The following is a 25,275-nucleotide window of genomic DNA, read 5'->3' as shown; positions in this document are numbered from 1 at the left end:
GTATGTCCACACAAAATCTGGTACATGAATGTTCACAGCAGCATTTTTCATAATAGCCAAAAGTGAAAATAACCCAGATGTCCATCAACTGATGACTGGTTCAAAAAAATGTGGTTCATCCAGACAATAGAATATTATTCATCCACAAAAAGGAATGAAGTAGTGATATGGGCTACAACATGGATCACCATTAAAAACATAATGCTAAAGTAAAAGAAGCCAAACCTATGAGACCAAATACTGTGTGAATCTATTCATATGAAATGTCCAGAAGAGGCAAATTCATAGAGGTAGAAAGTACATTAATGGTTGCCTGGGGCCAGGGGTCAGGGCATGAGGTTGGCGGGTTATAACTAAAGGATTTGGGGTTTCTTTTACTGGGGATAAAAATGTTCTAAAATTCTTTCCAGCGATGGCTTCACAACTCTGTGGATATACTAAAAACTATTGAATTCTATGCTTTAAATGTGAACTTTATATGAACTTTATCTCAATAAATATGTTACCAAAAAAGGGAAGTATTCCCTGCAACCAATCCCACCCTGATAGGAATAATCAAGACATGGGCTAAACATTTTCTGTCACCTCAATCCAGTCCCTTAGAAACAGATCATTTGGGTTCTACTATTGCAAATACTTTGGGATATTTTAAATAAAATTTTATTTTCATTTAAATATATCTGTTTTACTTATTATTTTATCCCCCCTCTTATCTCCCCCACAGGGCCCTTGGGTCGGTCTCCTAGTGTTTCGGCTCAGCCAGTTCAAGACTGGATAAACCTCCGACCTCACCACTGCCTTTCTACTAAGCTAGTAACTCCAGAGAGGAAGAGGAGAAAATTCTCCCTTCTTTGGTCTTCCCGCTCAGGATGACATTAAGCCTAGTCTCACTAACAACTCAGGAGAATTGCTGGAAAAAAACCCTATTATCTTAAGCCTGAAATTTTCCAGTTGCTATATGAGAAAATACAGGAACTGAAATCTCACATCTGTGAATCACTGAATGCCCCTGCGGAGAGCTGGGCACGCAGGAGTGGCCCACAGTGCAGAGGAAGGGCATGGAGGGGAGGAGGGAAGGATGGAATCTACTGGAGAGTCTCCGGCCTCATCAGCAAGTGCTCAGGGTGCCAGATCGCCCTTCTAGCAAAGCATGGAGGAGGCCCAGCAGAGCATCCTAAATGGCTGGAGCCTGCTTATCCACCTGCCCCTGGTTGAAATCTGAATGGCTTGACCACTCTGGACGGGCTTTTCTACTCCTGGATCTCCCCAGTGCGGCTCCCTAAGCATGAGAAACAGGGAGAATTGCCTGGAACCAGGACTACAGCCAAGCAGATTTACGAGACGTAGCTGTACCTTCCATAAGTGGCCACTTTATGCAAAAGAAAACCAGGAACAGTTAACAACACAGGGCTTGACATAAAGTCAACCAAAACCCATCATTCTTTTTTTTTAATCTCCCAACAGAGTTTTCTGAATACAAATAATAAATTTTAGGGCGCCTGGGTGGCTCAGTCAGTTAAGTGTCCCACTCTTGATTTTGGCTCAGATCATGATCTCAGGGTCCTGGGATGGAGCCCCGCATCAGGCCTTGCACTCAGCGTGGAGTCTGTTTGTCCTCCTCCCTCTGCCCCTCCCCCCACTCTCTTTCTCTGTCTCTCTCTCAAAGACGATTTTTTTAAAAAGAAAAAATAATCATAAATTTTTAGTGCAGGGGTTCTCACACCTAGCTGCAGAGAACCGCAGGGATTCTGATCGGTGGGTCTTTGGCGAGAGCTACCAGCGATCATTCTGGAAGTCGTCCTTGGTGCCAGGGCCCCGCTGAGGTGAAGCCCGCTGGCCTTACGTTTGCATGCCAGGCCCTGTTCTAAGTGCTCCCGCTCTCTATTAGCTCGCTTAACCCTGAGGTGGCTATTACTATTACTTTACAAATAAAAAGATTGAGGAACAAAGAAGGTAAAAATAGATTCTCCACGGTTTGAATCCAGGTAAGAATAGAAGAAAAAATCCAAGCGCTTAACAGCTACCCTCGGCTGCCGGTTCCCGCCTGCAGACCACGTCTCGGCACAGCTCTACTTACCCACAAGGTACAGCACTCAGACAGGTTCAAGTTCACCAAGCAGCCAGATCAGCTCACAAATCCACAGCCAAAATAGCAGCCCTTGCACCCCGATACAGTTCCCACCAGCTGTCCATCCCTTGCCACCTTTCCTGAGAGTTACTTCACAGGGAATCCTGTCCCAGCTGAGCAACCTGCCCAGGGGCCATTCCCATTAAGAGTAACACCGACCACTGTATCCCATAGAGCGTTTTCCACCTGAATCTTCTCCCTGCTGATGGCCTCTCAGGGTTCCTCCTGACCTCCCTTGTCGTGGAGCACTAGTATCCCCTGGCTGACTCGGATTCAGTCGCTCTCTGTCAACTGCTCTGCAGGAAGGTCCCGCTCTCCCAGAACTAATCAGGAAGTGGTTAGCTTTTACTGTAGCTCAGCTCAGACAAGCCAGGCGTAGTGACCAATATTGCTCAGAGTCATACGTAACGCCAGGCCCACCTTGCCCCCAGCAATAACTGAATTATCCCTGATTCGGTGGGCTTTCTAAAATGTACCCTCCCTTCAGTGACTGAATATTCACGTGGCTCCCAATTCAACAATGCTGACTTGTGGACCTTCGTTCTGGAATCTAACATGAGTCTACAGGGACTATGGGCTCTGAAAATTAATTTTCTTCTACTTTGGAATACAAAGCTCTTTGGTTCTTTTCCTTTTTTGGTCATGAAGCAAAGGAATGTGGGGAGAATTCCCGGAGACCCGTCCTGGGGTCACAGTGCCAGTGGCACATTTCCCAAGCCTGACACAGACAGTGAGAACTTACTTCTCCTCATCTTTATCCAGCTCCATGATAAATTAGTGTACCATTCTTTAAGGCAGAGTGCTCAAGACCACAGACTTTGGAAACTGGCAATTTGGGATCTGAATCCCAATTCTAATGCTATTCTTTGACTTCTATATGTATCACCAGCATGAATTTGGAAATCTTAGACTAGACCCTTGATACCACACCCCCCACTCTGTGCTCATCACTGCAATGGCCCAATCAAGGGAGTAAAATGCTGAGGTGCACTAGGGGTCTTTGTAGAGAGCTCCAAACTGTCTAAAAATGGTACCACGATATTTAACTGTATATGGAAGGTGGAAAGAGGAGTTTCCCAATGTTTTCCATTAATTACTTTTCTAAGGAGGTTTTCAACTCTACTCCACCTGCCGTAAGTATCTGCTCCTCCCAACCAAACTTAGACCAGAAACTAAGAGCAATTAGCCCATCTGTCACAAACCTAAGTAACTAGGAGGCTAGTCACCGTGTCTCGTGGTAATAGAGGCTGCTAGACAACTAAAATTAAAATCTGTGGTCTTTACCACACCAAACCAAATACAAAGGAAGTCACAGAAAGTTAAGTTCAAATCTTCGTGTAAGTTTCAATTTTAACAGCTAATCTACAAAAAAAAAAAACAAAAAACTAAACTATAGCAAACATCAGTGAGAAAGCTTGAGATGAATCATTAGACATCAGATTGGACACGATTTGGACATAGCATTTCTCACCAAATGACTTCTGGAAGTATGGCAGGAACTTGGTTTCTATCGGTAGCTGATTGGATAGTTGCCCTGACTTGATGGCCCTGGAGCAACATCTTCATCTTTTGTGGAGCCTACAATTCTCCCCTTGAGGAACTTTGCACAATTTTCCCATGTAACCCATCTGATTAGTCCACAAGTTATTTGCCACCTGTTCATCTACTGAATTTAAATATGTTCATCTGTTGGATTTAAGGATGAGTCCCAATTCTTGTTTAACTATTTACTCTGAGAAATAAACAGTTACTTTGATTATCTCTATATAGAGAATTATCCATTCTGTGCCAGGCATTGGACAAAGTGCTTGGCTTATGTTATTCTAATGTGCACAAGTCTGAAAAATAGATCACAGTCTCCAAGCCCTATCTACAACAAAGGAAATGGAAGCTCAGAGGAGTCAAATATCTTGTTCCAGGGCACATAGCTAGGTAGATGACCCAGCTAGGATTTGAACTCGGATGTGGTAACTCAAGATCTTTGCCACTGCGTACACTACTCCTGATTTATAGGGACGTCCTAGTCACAGCTTCTACTCTGGACACCATGACCACTCCCTTTCTCTTATCACCTGGCCTCGAAGTAGCTTTACTGCCATTAACCGGAAGAGGCCTTAGTATACAATCAACTCTGTTTTATAACAGTCTAAAAAGCAGCTCTGGGAAATTTATGCCAAAACTAGAATTGTTGCTTTTGGCAAACTCTCTGATGTTTAAGTAGGCAATGTTAAACCAGTCCTATTTATTCATATGTTGCTATATTCTGTCCAGGACATATTTATATAAGTTCACCCAGAGTACTCTGTCCAAATTCAGAGCTCTCCATTTCAGAAGCCTCCTGGGCTCACTAAGATCCTCCTGAGGTGGTAGCAACTGGTGGTCACTTCCTTTAGAGTTTTCCAAGCTTAAGTCATGTCTGCCATGCTGTGCAGAGAAGAACTCTAGGATCACAGGGAAAAGTTTCTCTTATAGACGTCTTTCAATAAATAAATGAAGTGAGAATGATAGAATTCAAATATCACCATTTTGTCAACCCTACTGAAATAATAAGTATAGGCAAATCACAATTAACTGGTCACTATATGCCTCCTGGTAGATCTGTCTACGCAGGATTCATGTTGAAAAAAAAAATGTACTTGAATCAGATCAAACCTCCAACTTTAGAGTGTAGATCCAACAATGTAAGATCTCTTTGCATTGATTGTATAGAAGATGAAGAAACATTCTCTATAAAGACCTTTTTTACATCCACCATTGATAAAAGCAAAGGATATGGCATTAAAATGTAACTTAATAAAGGCTTTCCTGCAGAGGTTTAAATTAATGAAATCCATCTAGGATCATCTTTCTGCTAGGATCATCTTTCTGCAATTAATTTGATTCACAGAGGGATGCAGAAGGCCCACAGGAGTATCTGTAGTCTATAGTCAGATACCAAACGCTTCATCCTGGCTGTGTGTGTGTGACATGAATTTTCTCATTTTAACATTTTGTAATAGAAAATTTCAAACATAAACAGAAGTAGAGAGAATAATGTAATGAACCCCATGTACCACCACCCAGCTTCAGCAATGATCAGCACGTGTCCAATCTTGTTTCTTCTATGCCTCCCTTGAACCACATGATCCCCCCACCCCAGAGCATCCAAACTGGCTTCTTAGAAAAAGAAAATGATGGTCTTGTCTGGAAGCAGCCCTCTGGTCAACTCTGCTGAAGGTAGAATGGTCCTCCCTTACCTGGAATACAGGTCAGGCTTGTTAATTCATAAAATCATGTCAGCTTTGCCCTCTGCCTGACTACTGGCATCTGAAGTATAGAAGCTCTTTTGCTTATGGACAGGTTGGATTCTTGGAGGCTTTTTCCACCTCTGTTTTTGCTCAACACCATAAAAATTATTTTTAGCATCTCTAGTTTGCGGTAGACAATTTTGAGGAACTTTCGCTCTCTTAACTGCAGACATTGGTGAGTTTGGCTCTTAACCACCGAAGTTTGTGAGTTCTCGCTCTGAACCACAGAAGTTCCTGAGTAGAAAAGGCTGTATCAACAGCTCAGAATAACCACCTTCCAGGTCCTAACCAAATAGCTGAGTCTTTGCCTGGTGGCTGCTACGCACTTCTGATCAAAAATCTGCATAATGTGAGAAAGATCCATTCTTCACACCACCCAGCAGAATACATTTCAAGTAGATCAGAACTTTTTTTAAAAAAAAATTTTTTAAGGGAACCGTACAAGTACTAGAAGGTGAATTCCTGTATGACCAGGAAATGGAAAAACTTTCCTAACTCAAAACCAGAAGAAACACTGAAAACACTGAGAAACTTAATAATATTAATTTATTAAAAAATTTTGCATGTACATGAACACCAAGAGGAAATTAAAAAGAAATGATAGATTAGGAAAAAACATATGCAACAATAATGGAGAGAAGGTTGATATATTTAATGTATAAGATCTGTTAAAAATAGAAACAAAAAGACCCCCAAAAAGTAGACAAATGGACAAGCAATATGAACAACAGTTCATTAAAAAGGAATGCAAGTGGCCCTAAAACACATGAATAAAAAAACACTGTACCTCATTAAAAATGAGAAAAATGTAAATTAAAAACTATTACTTATCTGATTAACAAAAACCCAAATACAAGTCTTGTTGGAGATGCTATGGGGAAACAGTTACTCTCACACATTCCTAGTGGGGATGCAAAATGATACAACCCCATGGGTGGGAATTTGGCGATATTAGCAAAATTGCACTTACCCTTTGTCTTAGAAATCTCACCCCTAGGAATTATCCCATCAAGACACTGAAAAATTTTTCCAAAAATAAATGTACAAGGTTATTCACTGCAACACTAGTTATTACTAAAAACTGAAAGCAACCAAAATGTCAACCAATAAGGTTCTGGTTAAATAAAATGTGGTACATCCATTCAATGAACAGTTTGCAGCTATTAAAAGGAATGGGGATGATTTCTATGGAAACCATATAGAGCAAGCTCTAGGATATACTAAGTGAAAGAAGCAACATCTTTAAAAAATATATAGTATGCTACCTCTCATCTAATGTCTAAGAAGATACAAATATATATATTTGTGTGTAAAATTATGTACATATGTAAAAACATACATGCAAGCATTTGCTTATAGAGATCTTCCTTGATTTATGATATGGTTATGTCCTGATAAACCCATCATAAACTGAAAATATTATAAGTAGAAAATGCATTTAATACATGTAACCCACTGAACATCATAGCTTAGCCCAGCCAACCTTAAACACACTCAGAACACTGACATTAGCTTACGGTTGGGCAAAATCATCTCACACAAAGCCTATTTTGTAATAAAGTGTTAATATCTCATGTAATTTATTGAATATTGTACTGAAAATGAAAAACAGAAGGGTTGAATGGTTGCAGAATGGTTGTGAGTATATTGGTTGTTTACCTTCATGATCTCCAGGCTGACTAGGAGCTGTGACTTCCCCAGCCCAGCATCACGAGAGGATTGAACTGCATATCAGGAAAAAAATCCAAATTCAAAATTTGAAGTACAGTGTCTACTGAATGTGTATCACTTTTGCACCATTGTAAAGTTGAAAAAGCATTAAGTGGAACCACCATAAGTCTGGAACCATCTGTACTTTAGAAAATAGAAGAATAAACCACATTTGTTTAGTAGTTACCATGGCATGGGGGTACACCTGGCTGGCTTAGTCGGAAGAGCATGGGACTCTTGATCTCAGGGTCATGAGTTCGAGTCGTACATGAGGTGTAGAGATTACTTATAAAAGATTTTTTAAAAACTTAAAAAAATAGTTACCATTGGGGAAGAGGGGGATCAAAGTGGAGAGGACAAGAACAAGAGCTAGAAATTCTCTCAATGTAACTTAGTGTATAGATTTGACATCAGAACCACATCAATTCTTTACACAGTTAAAAAACAATCTTAAATCAAAATGAAAAGAAAGCAATTCCTAAACGTTGAAAACAAATGAAACAAATAAACCTCACTATGTATTGAGTTGGCAGCATAAACGCTGAGAGGAATTAATCCAAGTAACTTTAAAACGGTAATTTGAGTGTGTATCCCTAGTGGGATAGATCCTAAGGACAAAAATAACTTTAAAGAATCTTAAACTGTTTCAGATATCATACTATTAGTAATGATATTATTATCATTATTCTGAAACATAGTAAAGCAGAAAGTAATTATGTTAATATTGTTTGGAACCAGGATTTTAGGCAGAAGAGAGAAACTATGCAAATACAAAATCAAAGAAGTTAAATAAAAAACTTTACATCACTAAATCCAAATTCAAAATATTAGCTGGAACTCATGATGTACTTTATCCTAATATTTTTTATCATTCTGTCCACTGAAACAGCCTGGGAACAATGACCAACTTGTAAGCAACGGCCAGCCCTACATCCAGTTTGTGATCTTTAAATATCATTTTTCACAAAAGGAATTACGCCTCCTTGGAGAAATTGCTGATTCTAGGTCTGCAGCAGGAAATCTACAAAATGTGCCTAGAACATCTGTCATAGCGGACAGCAGGGAAGTTATCAAAAACTACTGTGGTTGTATCAAAGATTGAGAAGCCAACAGGAAGAGGCTCTCACAGGCAAAAGATGGAAATTTTTGAGAACCAATAAGAATAATGACCACGATATGAAACACACAAAATATGTAAGATCCGTGAGATCACAACAAAAACGTATTCATCACCTTCAGAAGATGTAAAGAACCAATGTATTATTCTGAAAACATGTAAATACAGGGCAAGAATCAAGGATTGAACCTGCCCTTCCTATACAAATGAATCTCAGGGTAACCAAATAATTTTTAAGGAAAAGTTTCTCTCTAGAGAAGTCTTCCAGCTAATAAATGAAAGAATATTACCATTTTGCAAGCCCTACTGAAATAATGGATCTCCACAAAGATGATGAACTAGAACAGACAGATAACTGTTCTCTATGTGCCTCCTGAGGGAAGTTCTACAATACCACTTATGAAGACTTCTTTTATGAAAATGTGGCCCTGTGTCAGATCAAATCTCCAATTCTAGAATGTAAGTCTAACAACTCGTTTGTGGGAAATGCTGGTCAGAAGAGCAGGTTATGGATGAAATGACACCTCAGTTTGCAAAATACGAAATGTGAGAAACTACAGGACAAATGACTCTGGTTCTTCCAGAGTTATGGATTAAGTGGTTTACTGTCTGTCTTTGCTCCCACTCTCGCGTGCATGTGCACTCTCTCTCTAATAAATAAATAAAATCTTTAAAAAAAAAAAGAAAGAAAATGTTAATAAATTAAAAAGGGGATGGGGAGGAGGGAGAAGAAGCCTATAGATTAAAACAAATTTAAGAGAATTTTTGGACCTGGTTGAAACAACCAGTTCTTTCTAAAGAGTGGGGATAGGGGAATGGAACAATTAGGAAAATTCCAATGTTGTCCATTTTTAGGTTTGATAACAGTTATGTGGTTTCAGTTCTTAATGAGTCCTTATCATGTAGAGATACATACAGAAAGAGTTATGGATTAAGTGGTTTACTGTCTGGGGCTTGCATCAAAAGAATCCATTTGGGCTGTGAGGGTGGGTAGTGAGGGGGACAGAGGTGAAACAAGATCAGACATGAGCTGGTAACAGCTGGAGCTGGATGATGGTACATGGGAGTTCATTATGCTGTTCTCTCTACTTTTGTTTGCATTTGTAATTTTCTATTAGGAAATGTTAAGATGAAGCGCGTCTGGGTGGCTCAGTCGGTTAAGCATCTGTCTTCAGCTCAGGTCATGATCTCAGGGTCATGGGATCGAGCCCCGCATCGGGCTCCCTGCTCAGCAGGGAGTCTGCTTCTCCCTCTCCCTCTGTCTTTGCTCCCACTCTCGCGTGCATGTGCACTCTCTCTCTAATAAATAAATAAAATCTTTAAAAAAAAAAGAAAGAAAATGTTAAGATGAGGAAATTCAAGTCACACACAAACACACACACACACACACACACACATACACACACACACACACATCCTGACCTTCCCTAACTTCTTATTCTTGAGCAGAGGATCTGAGTCAATAATGGGTGAGTGGTGGGGTTTTTGTTCATTAAATAATCAAGACATTTCCTTCTTTAAAGAGAGTCATGAGCACATTCTAATTGGAAAGCTGCCTGAGAAGAGACTATTCAACCCTAACACCATGTGCTGAATCCTCTTGCTTCACATTCTGGATCTGGCCTTTTGGAAAATTTAAATGAAGACTCCTGAATTAGAAGGTAAATTTGGAGGTCAAAGTCTTAAAATACTAGTATCGAAACATAAAAACTGTTCTCCTTTGTTAGCATCTAAATGCAAAGCCTCTCGCGGGAGCCAGGATTCGTGGCCTAGTGGGTGCAGAGTGAAACAGAGCATGTGCAAACACAGGAGCCCGTGACCTGGGAGTGAGGGGAATGTAGTGGGGGCAAGAGGTAGACTGCCCACTGGAGACTAAGCCCCAGGAATCTGCAGCCACTGTGGGAATGTCTTTAGCCTTTCCCAGCATGATTTGGTGTTCCGTGTCTCCAGTGGTCAGAGAAATCAGAGCTGATGATAGGGAGGTTCAGAGAGGTCAAATAATTTTCTCAGGGTCACACAGCTGGTAAGTGACCTGGTCTGTCCTCTAACCCAGGGAAGTCTGCCTGCAAAACCCTTTCTCCACTGTCTGGGTCTGGCAGGTCCCTGGGCAGCACTTGGGGGATACTGATGGCTGGTGTCCCTGCAGGGGTCATTCACAGAGCATTTCCTGGGTAAAAATCCTAACCCTTGAAATAAAGGTAACAGCACCGTCTGGGACAGGATGAATACCTTGTTACAGAAGGCAAGTGAGTTCAGAAGACGGCTCATGCCTCGGCCATTTATCTAGGCAGCAAATGCAGGACAAAGGCGTTCCGAAAGCCTGGCAGGTGCTGGTGGGCAATGAGTAAAAAGGAAGTGTATCTCACAGCTCCTTTTTCCCATTGCCTTATATCACTTTTAAATAGATCATGAGTGATATTTTTATAGACAGATGCAGTCCCTTTTCCCCTGTGGCAAGTAACTCAATGAGAGCTCATTTGTTTAGCATTCTCTTGATTAGAAAGTAGTGATACAATACAATGAGTATCGATGGCTGTAAAGATGACCTAGAGGCAGCGAGATGTCCTGAAGAGGTTTATGACTCATCAAAATGCAATTATATTCCAGAGAGGCAGAGCTTTAAATATCTCTTATTGAATTACATTTATCTGATAAATGTTCAGCTGCATATGGCTATGTGAAATCTATATAACCAGAATCTTTGCTTCCCCAGAAAAAACATTCTCTGACCACGCTGGCTCTCCTGCCATTGGATCTAGCTAAATATGACCTCCGCCAAAATATTTACTCCATCACACGAAGGTTTTGGAGAAAACAGACTTAAAACTGAATTGGAAAGAATATGGTAGAAAATGATTGCCCTGTACATTGGGGGAGGTTCCCAAATCTGCTATCACGTGTAAGGAAATAACATACATAAAGTCCTATGTATGCCCATAATCGGTAAGGGCTCCTGGGTGGCACCTATTGTTATTATTGTCATATTGGAATTATTAATATCATACTCCATGCCCTGTAGGTCCTTAAAATAGAACTACATTGATGCAAACTGGGTTGTATCCTTAGAAGAGGAGTGAGTGTGTGTCTTCGGTCTTAGCTTGAGCTCAGATTCACTTGAACACAGTGCAATCTAATAACCACCGTGCTATTCCTCATTTACGGCTTTTAATTTATCCCAAATAAGCAAATACATATAAAGCAGGTACAAGACAAAAAAGACTATTCCTAAAATGCAAAATTTTCCTGGAAACATGCTGTGGGCTGGGTTGTCGAGTGAAGTCCCTCAGCTGATATAAAGCAGCAGAGAACACTGATGTTTTCATTGTCTCTCCACCCCTGTATTAGTCGGGGTCCTCCAGAGCAGCAGAACCAATATGATGTGTGTCTATACAGAAAGAGATTTCTTTTTAAAGAATTGGCTCATGCAATGATGGAAGCTAACATATCCAAAATCCTCAGGGGGAGCCAAAAGGCTTAGTACCAGGAAGAGCCAATGTTACAGTTCAAGTCCAAAGACCATCTGCTGACAAAATTCACTCTTGCTTGGGGGTGAAGGGGGTGGGTGAGGGTGGGGGGAAATCAGTCTTTTGTTCTATTCAAACCTTCAACTGATTGAGCGAGGCCCACCCGCATTATGGAGCACAATCTGCTTTATTCAAGTCCACTGATCTAAATGTTCATTTCACCCAAAAACACCCTCACAGAAATATCCAGAATATTGTTTGACCATATATCTGGGCATCATGCCCAGCCAAGTTGACACATAAAATTAATGCTCACAGTCTCTTTCTCTCTTACACATACATTTCTCATACATCTTGAGCAAGATTCATCCCAAAGTGAGGAAGGAAGCATCTAGGTTGTGATGCCAAGCACCAGGGTTCTTGTAGAAACCTCCAAAGAGGCCACAGGCCTGATGAGAGCATCAGTGCATCAATTCCAAGGTACGATTTTATCTCTTCTTTTCTAGTGAGAAAAATAATCCATTGATTGAGAAAATAGGCATTTTTTTTATCTAAGATGCTATTTTTCCAACCTGTGAGCTAAATACTGTTATGGTCCCATTTACAGATGGAGAACCTCTTTTCAGTTAAGTGATTTGCCTTAGCATCTGTCAGCTAATAGAAGAATCTAAATCTGAACACAGATCTTCAAATTTCATATGACTTGTGACTTCTCTTTATGCTGTGCCAGAAGTAAGGAAAGCATGCAGTGCAGACAAAATGCCTGTAACAGAAGGAACCTGTGACAGTCAGTCTGTCATACGACATGTGGTTCCACGGTTTCATCTATGACTAGGGGAGCTGTGGGGAGGAACACTCATGTAGATATACATCCAAGCCGATAGATGGCAAACCATACCTCCTCTTCTAAAGAGATTTGGGGATGCTTCTGGTAGCAAGACACACCCATATTTCTCAATCCATCACACCCTCTTGACGATCATCCTTGTTGCAGAGTCTCACTGAAGCCCTGGAAAGGCTCTCACCAGGCCATCTGCTGGGTCTCTTATCTCCTCCAACCCCAAACTTAGACTAATGGCGGCTCATGGTTTGGGCGGAACTATTCCAAAGAGCTGCTGAGAGGCCGGCAGCCAGGGGCAAGGCTGCACTTTGATCTCTTGCTGGCCCCTGCCTGCCTTTCCTTCCACGGTGCCTCTTGCAGCAAACCGTGGGCCAGTCCATGCACATTTGCCAAAGCTCTGAAAATCATGGCTAAGGTGAAAAACAATGCAAGAGCGGGTAGTCCACACCAGGGCAGCCATGCGCAAGTAGGAAATTAGAGGAGATGAGAGGTAACGCCAGACTGTCCAATGCAATGATAATGACCAGAAACCAGGAAAGTAGTTGCCTTCTTTCAAAAAACATGTCACTAGCAATAAGGTAATACCCAGAGAGGATTTCTGTAAAGAGAAGAAAATAATACATTCACACATTCAGATCTCAAAAGACACTATGAGGTACATCCCACAGTCTTTATGACTATTTTTCTAGGTAAGGCAGTGGACCCAGAGCAGTTAAGTAAACTTGCACAAAGTAACACAACTAGTAAAGTGGTCCCACCAGGGTTCAAAACCAGGAAGTTTGATTCCCAACTTGAAAACCATAACCGACCAGTCTACTACACCACATTCTAGCTTTGTAATTGTTTTGTGTTGACGAGACAGTTATCAGGACTGTTGAGATTTATCATTTTTTAAATTCTCACAGTTTATTTTGCATAATAATATCACATACATGGGTTTCTAATAGAGACCATAATAAAATTGTGTATTTTCTAAATATTTCCTAATTTGGACTTTTTTACCACCAAATAAGATCTCGTCCATGCCATTCCTCCAGCATTTTCCATATATGTGGTGGGCCAAGTTTTAAGCCAAATTGTTTATGTAAAATGTGAGGATCATTCCACCATACTACATTGTTTCATTCAGGTCACATTATATTTTAGCTTCTTTCAAGAATGATTCCATTTTATCAGGAATTAAAACCTTAAATTGAGCTCTAATTTCTTTTTCACGTATCCATGAGTAAGACGGCAGGAAACTGAAGTGAGATTTGGGTTTTCTGATTTCACTTTTTGGAAAGTTTGTGGTTTTTGGTTTTTTGTTTTTGTTTTTGTTTTTTACTTAGGGTCTTCCTAAAACCATACCATGGAGATAATGTCATTTGGCATCTGGTGACAGGTGAGCAATCTGTTTCAAAGTGATAAAAATGTTATAGGAGTGTTTTAAAATGTTATTCCAGTGCCTTAAACTGTTTTTGTGGTGTCTGTCACAGGTTGTGCTGTGATCTCACTTCTTAGTTGCTGTGACATCTTAACTTCTTGAAGACTCTGTTCTCTCAGCTGCAAAAAGGAGCCAATAATCCCTACTTCTTGGAGTTACGAGATATAAGTAGTAAAGATAAAGACCCAACACAAGCCCAGCACGAGGAGGGACACAATGACAGTTAAAATCCCCATGGTTCTCCCTGGTCTAAGCTCTACCAGTCACCAGTCATGTGACTTTGGATACGCCTGGTTCTTCTAGAATTCTATTTCCTTGTATGTGGGTCTAGATATCAAAGGGTCCCATTGACTCTGACTCTGTGATTCCAAGACGTCCTTTGTCCCACCCATGCCCCTCATTGTGCTGTCTGCCCCCCACCGCACCCAGGCTGGCACTTGGACCCAGCCCAGACTGCTCCCAGATTTTCACATCCCTGCTCATACCTATTATCTCCAGGACATCCAAATTGAGCTAAATGTGCCAATTATGCTCTCCTCAAGTAATTGCACAAATTTGAGGCTGCCTCCGTTAAAATGAATGTTTGGGCTGAAGAAAACTCAGCTTGGAAAAGAAAAAAGATACCCAAGTTTGCCAGAGAATTTTCTTAATGCTTTTAATAATCTGGAGTTGGCAGAGCCGAGCACTCCTCCAAGCAATGGAAATGTCTCTTTGCCTTCTCCCAACACGAGTATGCTCTAGTTAGTGCGCGAGCACCTCTCACTATCCATTGTCATCACATTTGATTTGGAAACTGGATCAAAGAGAAAGCAAACTGAGGTGAGTTTAGTAAACTATGGGGTGCTGAATAAATCCAACGATGATTACATACTATCTGCCATTTATTGAACACTTACTCTGTGCCTGAGTATAATCATTAAGACATATTAAGCAATACCCACAATCATACTGAGAAATAAGTATCATTTATGAAGCAGGAATTTTAATTATCCTCATTTTACAGATAGGAAAACTGAGGCAGAGAGGTGAAGTGCTCTGACTTAGAGCCCCCATTCCTTACCACCACACTATGGTGCCCATGACGGCAACAGTCACAGTGGTGATAGCTTACATTTAGTGAGTGTGTGCAATGCACTGGACACTTTACAAATGTAATACCAAGGGGGAATTCGCTCATTAAAAAACAAACAAACAGCCTTTTGGAATGCCTAGGTGGCTCAGTCGGTTAAGCATCTGCCTTCAGCTCAGGTCATGATCCCGGGGCCCTGGGATCAAGTCCCTGCTGAGTAGGGAGCCTGCTTCTCCCTCTGCCTCTGCCACTCCCCCTGCTTGTGCTCTCTCTCTCTCCAATAAATGAATAAAATCTTAAAAAAAAAAAAAAAAACAGCTTCTAAAATGTCCACATTTTAAGGAAGGAGCAAAATTTATCTCAGAGATACATGGTATTTTTGTTTATTCCAGTGGTTTTCTACCCTCACTATGTATTAGAACCACCTGGAAGCTTTTTAAAAATACCAATATCCAGGGGCGCCCGGCTGGCTCAGTCGGTAAAGCACGTGACTCTTGACCTCAGGGTTGTGAGTTCAAGTTCCACAGTGGGCATGGAGCCTACTTAAAATTTGAAAAGAAAAAGACTCACAATATCCAAAACCTACCCCCAGTCCTGGGGGTGGGACTCAGGCATCACTCATTTTTTTTTAAAAGAAAGGTAGGCTGCCACATGAAACACCTTATTTGGAAGCATCTGGAGTCTTGGAAGCTTGACTACCCTACATTCTCCTATGAATGGACCCTGAGAGCTTGTTTAGAGTTTCTAGCTGGGGAGCACCAGCTACTCATATACCCTTGACAGAAGAACAATCTTCTTCTATTGGGGAAGGTCATCCTCTTGGACCAAGCATGCAGCTTCTGGAGGGATGTACAAGGAGCCATGAGGGAGGAAGGGGACATCCACCTGGCCAGCCAAATCAACCATGGTGATCAATGGACTGACAGATGTCACAGCCAGATCACCCTCACATCCAGGCATCAGTCATTTGTAAGAGCTTTGCCAGTGAGTCTGATGCCCAGGCAGGTTGAGAACCACTGGTTTACTTTAATCCACACACTTAGGACCATTTTTGGTGTGAATTTGACTGGGAAGGAAAAAGATGTCAACAAAAAAAAACATTCTGCATAATAAAGGCAGGAGACTTTGGAGTCGTCTTCAGGTAGGAAGAAGAGTTGGGAACCCTAGAACAGGCAGAAGAGAATATTTGGAAAGAGCTCTAGACAGTTCAGGAGGAAAGACTAAAGATCCACCCACAAGACAGCAGGCAAGACCCTGAGGGAAAAGGTGGTGTGCTGGGTTACAACAAACTGAAACAACACTTCACTCCTCCCCAGATGCACACCCTTTGCAATATGATTTTGCAACTCCCCTCATCCAAAAGTAGAGTCCTTTCCCCGGGCTCTTGAGTCTGCACTGGTCCTATGGCTTGTGTGGAGCCGCACCGTGCAGCAGAAGTGACACAGTGCCCGCTGTGAGCCTAGATCTCAGAGACCTTGCGTGCTTCTACTCACCCCCACGCGCACGAGCCTAGTGTAATCTGCTGCAAGTTGAGAGACCACATGAAACAGAGCCTACGTGTCCCAGCTCAGCTGAGATCAGCAAAATGACCCACAGCTAATTCAAGATCCACATGAGAATCCCGCTGAAACCAGAAGAACCACCTCATTGATCCTCACCTGCTAATGCACAGAATTGTGACCACGACGTTTCGGGATGATTTGTTATGTAGCAATAGCTAACTAATACAGATGACTAGGGGTATGGCCCACAGAACAGGGAAGGGCCACTAATCCTCAGTTTTAAGCTGTTGTCTGGTCTGTGCTGTAAACCCTCTTGCACCGGCCCAGCGAGGCCCACATTTGCAGTAGACACCAGCACCTTGGTTAATGACACTCTTCCTAGTGAGTAAAGGGGCGGGGGTGGTGAGTAACAGGACAGTCACAGCAGGGGGGGTGCAAAGGAGCTGGAGAATCCTGCAGAAGCAGGAAATCAGAGTGGGGGGCCATTAGGAGAAAAACACCCCCCACCCCACCAAGAGCTCAAAGCTATGAAGGAGGAAGATGGGACAATGTGGAACGGGCCTCAGGTGAGCCTCCAGGGCTATCAGAGGAAAAGGTGAGTCCGTTAGGCTGGCGGGCTCAGGAGCATGCCTGCAGCAGACCCAGGGGTCCGTTGCTATTATTTCATCACATCACCCTACCGGGAGATGGTTGTGACCTTCGTATTGTAAGGGTAAGGATTACAAGGTTAAATAACCTCCCCAAGATGACTCAACAGGAAAGAGGTGGAACCGGTCTGCCTGACTTGAGAGCTCTCTGGGTAATTAGGTGGTGAGAACTCTGAACGCTTATTCCTAAAACTCCAAGCCTCCAGGCCGCCTGGGGTGTGGCCGATCATGGCCCACTGGCCTTATTTGAAGACGGGGTAAAGTGACCCCAAAATCCAGATTTAAATCCTCCTGTCCCACGCAAAGGCCACCCCAAGCAGTCCCCTGGGACTTTTCACTCCAGTGAATGGTTCCATTGGCTTCCCCCACCCTGTTCCCCCTATTTACAGCCAGAGCCAGTGTTTTGGGGTCCCTGTGACCACTTGGGGGGACCGGGCGCTCAGATCGGGAGCTGGGACCAGCCTGAAGTCACATCGGCATTCCCCGCTCACCCAGTCTTCTAATTCCGTCCCAAGGTGCGGCACTTCTTCCCCAGAGCCTGTCTGTGACTGTGACCCTGGGACCAAGCCTCAAGCACCCGGCGTGTTCACGGACCCTCCGCATTTTCCGGGGGGAAAAACCAAGACGTGGGCCATGCTAAAGCCAGGGGGTCACAGGGACTATCGGGCACCCAGAAAGAGCCCCATCCACGGCTTGTGTTTCTCTCTCTCTCTCTCTCCCTCTCTCTCTCTCTCTCTGCCAGTGCAGGGTCAAAATCATCTGTGTAGACTTGAAATTTCCCCCTTCAAGAAGTATGCTTTCTTGAGAAAAAATTGTGCCACATGACTTCTCTTTCAAATTCCAAAAGGACAGGCTAGATTTTACCTCCCTGGGTCTCCAGGGGGTGGGAAAGAAGACAGTTAAGCTCATTAGACCCCCAAGGGCTCAGCTTGCCCATCTCACAAATAAGACTCTCCAGTCTGGAAGGATCCAGAGCTGCAATCCCCTCAGTCCCGGGCAGAGAATGTCATCCTTTCAGCAGGAGCAGAGCCTTGCCTTAGGAGATCAGACACGTCAGATAAAAATTAATTGAATGTGAAGCACCTTCTCATGCTAATTGCAAAACCAGTTTCAAGCCTCACATTTCTAAGAGGCTTTTATCATAATTAATCATGTATTTTATGGGAGGGCAACTGTGGAGAGAGCTTGTTTAGGATCCTGGGTTTCAGAGCAGGCCTGTGAGTCTTTCCTGAGGTGACTCACACAAGCATGCCTCACACCCATCTCTGCAAAGGCCATGACTTTCGTCCATTAGCATCTGTCACCGGAGGGTGACTTCACCCAGAGCCCCCTTTCCTGGGGCCCTACCGCTTGTGGATTCATCTCCGGACTGCTCTGCTTACCCTACCCATAACTGTTCCCAAGCTGCGGGCTACCTTAAAAGGTCCCTAGGAGGCTCTGCACCTCCCACACACTTCCTGTTGCTAACAAATGAGTCTAAGCTTATCAGAACAGCTTGCAAGATAATTAAAATCCAGGGCCTGGAGGGTCAGCTATTGATGGGCAATTAGGACCCCAATTACCAGCCACCAACCATAAAGAACCAGCTGTGCTTCACTCACATCCAGGGAACTCAGCCTTCCTTTGAACCCTACATGTCTGGAGAATCACAGGTGGGAGCAGGGAGAAAAGGTACAGTGGGACGCAGTGGAGGGAACGAGAAGGTCTTGACTCTGAATCCTGCCCTGTGGCCCTCTGGCTGACTGGCCTTAGGCAAGTTACTTAACCACCGAGCTTGAGGCTCCTCCTCTGTAGAATGGAGACGGGCCTGCCTGCCTTGCAGGGTTGTAGTAGATAAGATAAAGTGCGTAAAAGCAAACACAGGTGGGAGCCATGTGTTGCTGGGCCAGGTCGGCATCCTGCCCTTGGAAACTGTAAGGTCAAGGCTTCAGGCCCAGTTCCCTCTATCAGTGATTCGTGAGGTGACCAAGTTCTCTCCCCTTTAAACCTACACTCCCCATCTGTGTACTGGGGTGCACCGCACTAGTTTTCAGCCTTCCCACAATGGCATGAAGCTGGGCAGAAGCCCCGAGGTGATGGCGCTGCCCAGCCACAGGTTAATTTGTTTTCAGACTTCCAAGAGCTGGGGACAGGGAGCACCACTGGCAGGCTTTAGGAAGAGGAACGTCCTTGCAGTTGGCCTGAGGGTGGGAGCAGGGAGAACAGGATGGCAGGCATGCACCCCCAGAAGCAGCTTCCCCAGCCAGGACATACCATCTCTTCTGGAAAATGACAGGGTGCTCGTGCCTTCCAGCTGACTCCTACTAGGACATCTAGATCTGTGGGACCTGGGATGTCTCTGAGGCTTTGAAGTCTGTCATATTTCCCCCACAAAGACTCCAAATGTAGGCCCTGGCCAAGGCCTCGTCACAACCAGCTCCCTGGAGCCTTCTGGCTCTCTCCCCATCCTCCAGTGGGAGCCCAGGAAGGATCCTACCAGCCTTCAGCTCTGCAAGAGAGAACAGAGCCCGCTCCCAGTCATCTCCCTCCACAATCCCAGAAGTCAGGACAGCACGGCAGCCCCAGAACAGACCTAGGATCAAACACCACTGACACGCTACTTGATGTCAAGGCCCTCAGCCTCCTTGACCCGGCTTCCTCCTCTGTAAGATGATAATAACAACAGAACCTAATGAGGTTGCTGTGAGATTTCCATGAGAACGCAGGGAGCAGGACCTAAAGTAAGTGCTTGGCAAATGAGAGCTATTTGTCCCCTGGGTGGAAAAATCTGGAAGCTGAGAGCATCATACCCAGTAAGGAAAGTCATAGACAGCAAGTTACAGAGCAGAGAGCCCAGGACTGAGAATCAGATCTGGATTCATCGTCCAGTTCTGCTGCTTCATAGCCGTGTGACCTTAGACCAGTCACTTGACGCCCACGCGGTGGGAAGGACAGCCATCACACAGTGCGGTCATGATAACGCACGTGAAAGCACAGTGTGTGAGGACTGCTGTGGGCCAGACGTTATTTTAGAGACTCGGATGAGAGACCTTGGAAATCATCTTCACGATGGCATGTATCATGCTTTATTTAATGTCACATCCCTCTAGCAGAGCCTGGTGCCTAGTCAAAGCTCAGTAAATGTTTATTTTTGAATTAATAGATTTAGCCCAACCCTCTTCACTTGACCAAAGAAAAAATCCTGAAGCACAGAGGTGACCAGACATTCGTGGAAGAACTGAGGCAGGTCCCGTGTCTCCAGTGTCCTGCCACCAGGTTCACATTGTAAAGAATACCATTCTCAGCACCGGGAACATTCCCACTGCCCATTCTCATTGGTCCTCGCTTATTGCCCTCAGCATGCAGGCCCTTCATCCCCAAACCTGACCCTCTGGAAAGAGAGGCCAGTCAGAGCCTTGAGAGGATCCTACCAAAGCCCCAACCGCTCCTTCCTGAAACCTGTCTTCAGAGGGCCCCAAATCACCCTGCCAATTGGCCCTCAGGTTTGGAATTAAAAACCAGCCATTCCCACCTTACCTGGAGCTGATGGGGTTGCTGCAGTCCCGGTGAAGAGCTGCTCATTTCTGGAACACTAGGGTCTGTGACAGACTGAAATATGGATGCCTGCATGGAATCTGGGGAAGCAACAGAAAATGGCAGGCACTGCTTCTGAAAGTCACCAAGGATTCCCAAATCGGTGACTGCATTCCCAGCTATGCCCTGGGGAAGACAAGCCCCTGCAGCCCCCATATCTGTCTGCCCTGAATCACTTCAAGCCACAAGCCTGTCAGAAACCAAGAGTTAGCAAGCCAGGAGCCTGGCCAAGGTCATGGCCATGCCTGCGCGGCCACAATAGCCAGACTCTCCCCTCTGTGTTTACAGGGACTTCCAGAACACCACTCCCCGGGGGTGAGGCATGGCAAATCAATCAGAAGATGAAAATGGAAGCGTATTGGTTGTATGCTGTTGCCCCTTCAGAAGAAAGCCACTCTCCGTTTTTGGAAGCTGGGAGACCAGCGGTGGAGTTTCAAAGACCCGAGCTCTTTCTACCCCCAGGAGACTTGTCAGGCCTTTGTCACCAGGTCTAGGCCAGCGCTCATCAAAGTGTGGTCAGAAGACGTGCTGTATAAGCTGGGAGCTGGATCTGGGCCCCATTCTGGTACTGAAGCAGAACCTCCGGGGTCAGGGCCCTGGGATGTCTAAAACCCCCTGGGGGAACTGAAGTTTGACTAGCGGTCTGCAGCCCTCTGACCCCAAGGGTTGGTGCTGAGTCGCTATGTTCCACAGGAGGGGATAGAGGCATTGATGCTTTGAGGTAAGAAGCAGAGATGACTCGCTGTCTAATGGAATTGGAGTTCCAGAGCTTGTGGAGGAGATGGGGCTCCTGCAAGACGATCCCAGCCTTCCCCCGTGCCACCCCACAGGGTGGCGGACTTCAGTGGGGGTTTGGCTTCACGGATGTCTGCAGAGGCAGGATGCTAAGAGGTTTGGGGAGCCGCACAAAGGGCCCTGTGCCGAGCCTGAAGTCAGGGGAGAAGAATACAGAGGAGGGCATCTCAGGAACACACCCGGAGTGTCAGGGGAGAAGAATACAGAGGAGGGCATCTCAGGAACACACCCGGAGTGTCAGGGGAGAAGAATACAGAGGAGGGCATCTCAGGAACACACCCGGAGTGTCAGGGGAGAAGAATACAGAGGAGGGCATCTCAGGAACACACCCGGAGTGTCAGTGCTCAACACACGGTGGGACCAGCACCCAGGGGGGTACTGAGTAGCAGAAAGAACAATAGTGATAAAGGGAACCATTCCCTTAGGGCCAGGTCTTTTGGCCTCAAATAAATCCCATGGTGTCATGAATAGTCCAAAAGAGTGGAGGTCTCCCCAAAAAGACCAGCCCTGCTGAGGAATGTTACAGAGAAATTTGTACCCATCACACAGATAATATGTCCACCAAAATTCATAAACTATATTTCTGTGTAGCTTCTGTGAGGTCATCACCCAAGCTGCGAGTTTATGGGAGGATTCTCAAGTCTGACTCTAGCTTCCCAGCATGCACTTGGGAAGTCAAAACCCACCACAGCTCAGCGCTGGCACGTATGTGATGCGTGTTCTTGCCTTTTGCGTAAGGTGGGTCTAATATACACACTGAAGGGCGCCTACGTGTCTCAGTCAGTTAAGGGTCTGCCTTCGGCTCAAGTCATGATCCCAGAGTCCTGGGATCGAGTCCCGTGTCTGGCTCCCTGCTCAGCGGGGAGTCTGCTTCTCCCTCTCGCTCTGCTGTGCTCTCTCTCTCTCTCTGTCAAATAAATAAATAAATAAAATCTTTAAAAATAATAATAATAATGTACACACTGAAGAAAAGACTCAACCAGGACTGAACTTGCTCTTGTACAAGTACAGAGTTCTTTTTATTAGCATATGAGAGCATTTCCCAAAACATGTTCTGTGGAACACTAATTCTGTAGGATGCGCCAGAGTTGTCTTGGGCAAACAGGTATGAGAAACGTCACATACTCTGGTCCTCCCGACCTGAGATTCACAATGCAATATCAACAGCTCTGAGTAAGTTTTCTGTGAAGAAGAGTAGTGGGCACTTACTGTTTGGCCTGCCCAGTAGCCCTCCCCCACTCTCATAACAACACTCTAGTTTACCTTCGGGGAAACACTCCCTCCCTCCCACTTGCCCCACCCCAACCCTGCCTTTCATGTCATCTTGTTTACTGAAACCTTTCAGTGACAATGCTGCCTCATCTTCAACACACACACACACAAGATTGTTGGAGCTGAGACATATTCTGTATTTCCAGAGATTTTACCCTCAGATTTTCCCTTAATTCCTATGAACTATCCAGAATTATTCCAATTATGAGCCTATCTCGGTTTCTGTTGCTTGCAACCAATCAACTCTAGGTGATGCAAGAGACCTGTTCTCCACATGCAAAAACATGAAATTGGACCCTTACCTTACACCATATACAAAAATTAACTCAAAATAGATCAAAGGCCTAAACATAAAAGTTAAAACTATGAAACTCTAGATGACACTTCTAGAGCATTGGATTGAGCAATGATTTCTTAGCTATAAAACCAAAAGCACAAGCAACAAAGAAAAAAATATTAGACTTCATCAAAATGAAAAATGTGCAGCAGACGACACCATAAGCAAAATGAGAAGGCAACCCACAGAATGGGGGAAGGGAGCGTGGCATGTCATTGCGCAATGTGGACAGGTCTCAGTGGGGGAAGATGAAAAAGTTCTGGGGATGGGTGGTGGTGATGGTTGCACAACCATGTGAATGTACTTCATGCCATTGAACTACACTTAAAAGTGGTTAGAATGGTAAATTTCATCTTGTGTATATTTTATCCCAATAGAAAAGAAGCCTATTTCACTTCCTAGAACCAAATTTTCCCTGGATATATGTGACCCTGGAATTCTCCCTTTCACCAGAACTCACATGAACACCACAGAAAGCAAGGGTCCCAGAGAACATACTTGGGGAAAGGTTGGCTCACAGTGTGGCTGGACCTTCAAGGATAAAATCCCACGGTGGAGTAGGGCAAGGGTCTCCCCTAATGCAGGGAAGAAACGTGGGCCAGTCATCTAGGGAAGGAAGATGCCCGCATGTCAGTAAACTAGGATTAAGAGGGAGAGCAGCCAGCTGCAGACTGCAGAGGAGGCATCCGTTCTCTGGGTCCTGAAATCAGGTTATCTATGAGGCAGTTCCCAAGTGGGAGAACTTAGAGGAACACTCTTCTGGAGGCAGGCGTGGAAGGCTGGAAACAAGAGAGCCAGGCAAGAGGCCTGAGATAATGCACCCCAACCTGCACCCCCAGGGACTAGGGGCTAATTATCTCCACCATTCTAGACTGTACTGTTTATGTGCGGAACACAGGTTGCTTAGCAACCTCAGGACTTAAAAAAGGCTTTTGGAAATTTTAGCCTGTTCTCAGCTGCTAAGTGGAACTCCCTTGGCAGGGAGTTTGGGCCACCCCTTGGCCAGGGCATTTGGGTGGAATTACCCACCAGAATGGCATTGAGACTGCCCAAGGGAAAGATGATAATTTAGGATACCAGGGTAGAAGAGTCTCTTGTTAAATAGCCCCTCCCTCGCTCCAGGCTTCCTCCTAAAACAAGTATTTGAAGGCTCTTGGTTTTCGTTTGAATAAAGAAAATAACAAAACATAGCTAAAACCTTTTGAGCTTTCATCACAGGCCAGTGACTGGGCTTTGTGTGCATTCTCCCATTTCCTGTAAAAAAAAAAAAAAAAAAAAAAAACTAAGAAGTAAATAACTTTTTAATTCATTTATTCTATTTCTTCATTCAGATGAAAAACCTGAGCCTACAAAGGATTAAGTTACTTGTCCAGGTTACCCAGCTGGGAATAGGTGAAGCCAGGATTTAAACCCAGGCAACTGGACTCCAGAACCCACCCTTTTCTCAGCCACTTCATCCTCTTTCCAGCCACCTGCGCACAGGGCTGCTCGGTCTGCATCTTCCCGCTCAGGCACAAAGGAAGCGGATTCTTTGTGTCCACTTCCGTCTTCTTTCTCATATGCCCAAGTACAACCGGAAGCACCTGTGAAACCCTCAAGTCCCCTTTATCTGTTGAATGCAGCACTTGTCTGCATAAAAGCAGGGGAACGGACAAGGTCACCATCAACCCGATTTTTTTATGAGTCAAACGTCCTCATCTTCAACACCTAAAATAGCATGTCTCATTGCCCAGTGTCTGTACAGAGACTCTCAAAGACACAATTAAGGAAATCACATTAAGAGTTCCCTTCTTTTGCTGCCAGAAGAAGTAGCATTGGCATTTTCCCAACTGCTAATGCTTTTTAACTGGCTTTATACATTCCAAGAGACAGGGATCAGGGCCAGTCCAATATATCAGCAAAGTAGGCGAGTGTCTACATGCTGGGATCCAAGAGGGAAGCTGGGGAGGAGGGCACTGAGAGACCCACCTACTTTAAAAGACCTTTCCCCGTGCCAGTCACTCTGTAATTCTCCCTCAAACACTGTCGAAGTAATTGATGGGCAAACAAGTCCTAATACCACCTCATTCGTGCATAACAATTTAATAATCCTGTGGAGATTTGAATATTC

At 44.2% G+C, this 25,275-nt stretch overlaps 1 protein-coding gene across 1 annotated transcript in view; it reads right to left on the bottom strand.

Moving 5' to 3' along the window:
- CDH17 (cadherin 17) overlaps nt 1-2,139 on the bottom strand; it is a 71,439-nt gene extending 69,300 nt beyond the window's left edge. The window contains exon 1 of the mRNA XM_036065518.2: nt 2,078-2,139. The gene's annotated coding sequence lies outside the window, so the exon portion shown is untranslated. The remainder of the gene's footprint in view (nt 1-2,077) is intronic.
- Between the last annotated feature and the right edge of the window lie 23,136 nt (nt 2,140-25,275).

The sequence above is a fragment of the Halichoerus grypus genome, chromosome 5, assembly GCF_964656455.1.
Source record: "Halichoerus grypus chromosome 5, mHalGry1.hap1.1, whole genome shotgun sequence".
In the NCBI taxonomy this organism is placed as follows: Eukaryota; Metazoa; Chordata; class Mammalia; order Carnivora; family Phocidae; genus Halichoerus; species Halichoerus grypus.
Note: the sequence above shows the minus strand (reverse complement) of the source record. Positions and strands in the feature narration are given on the sequence as shown.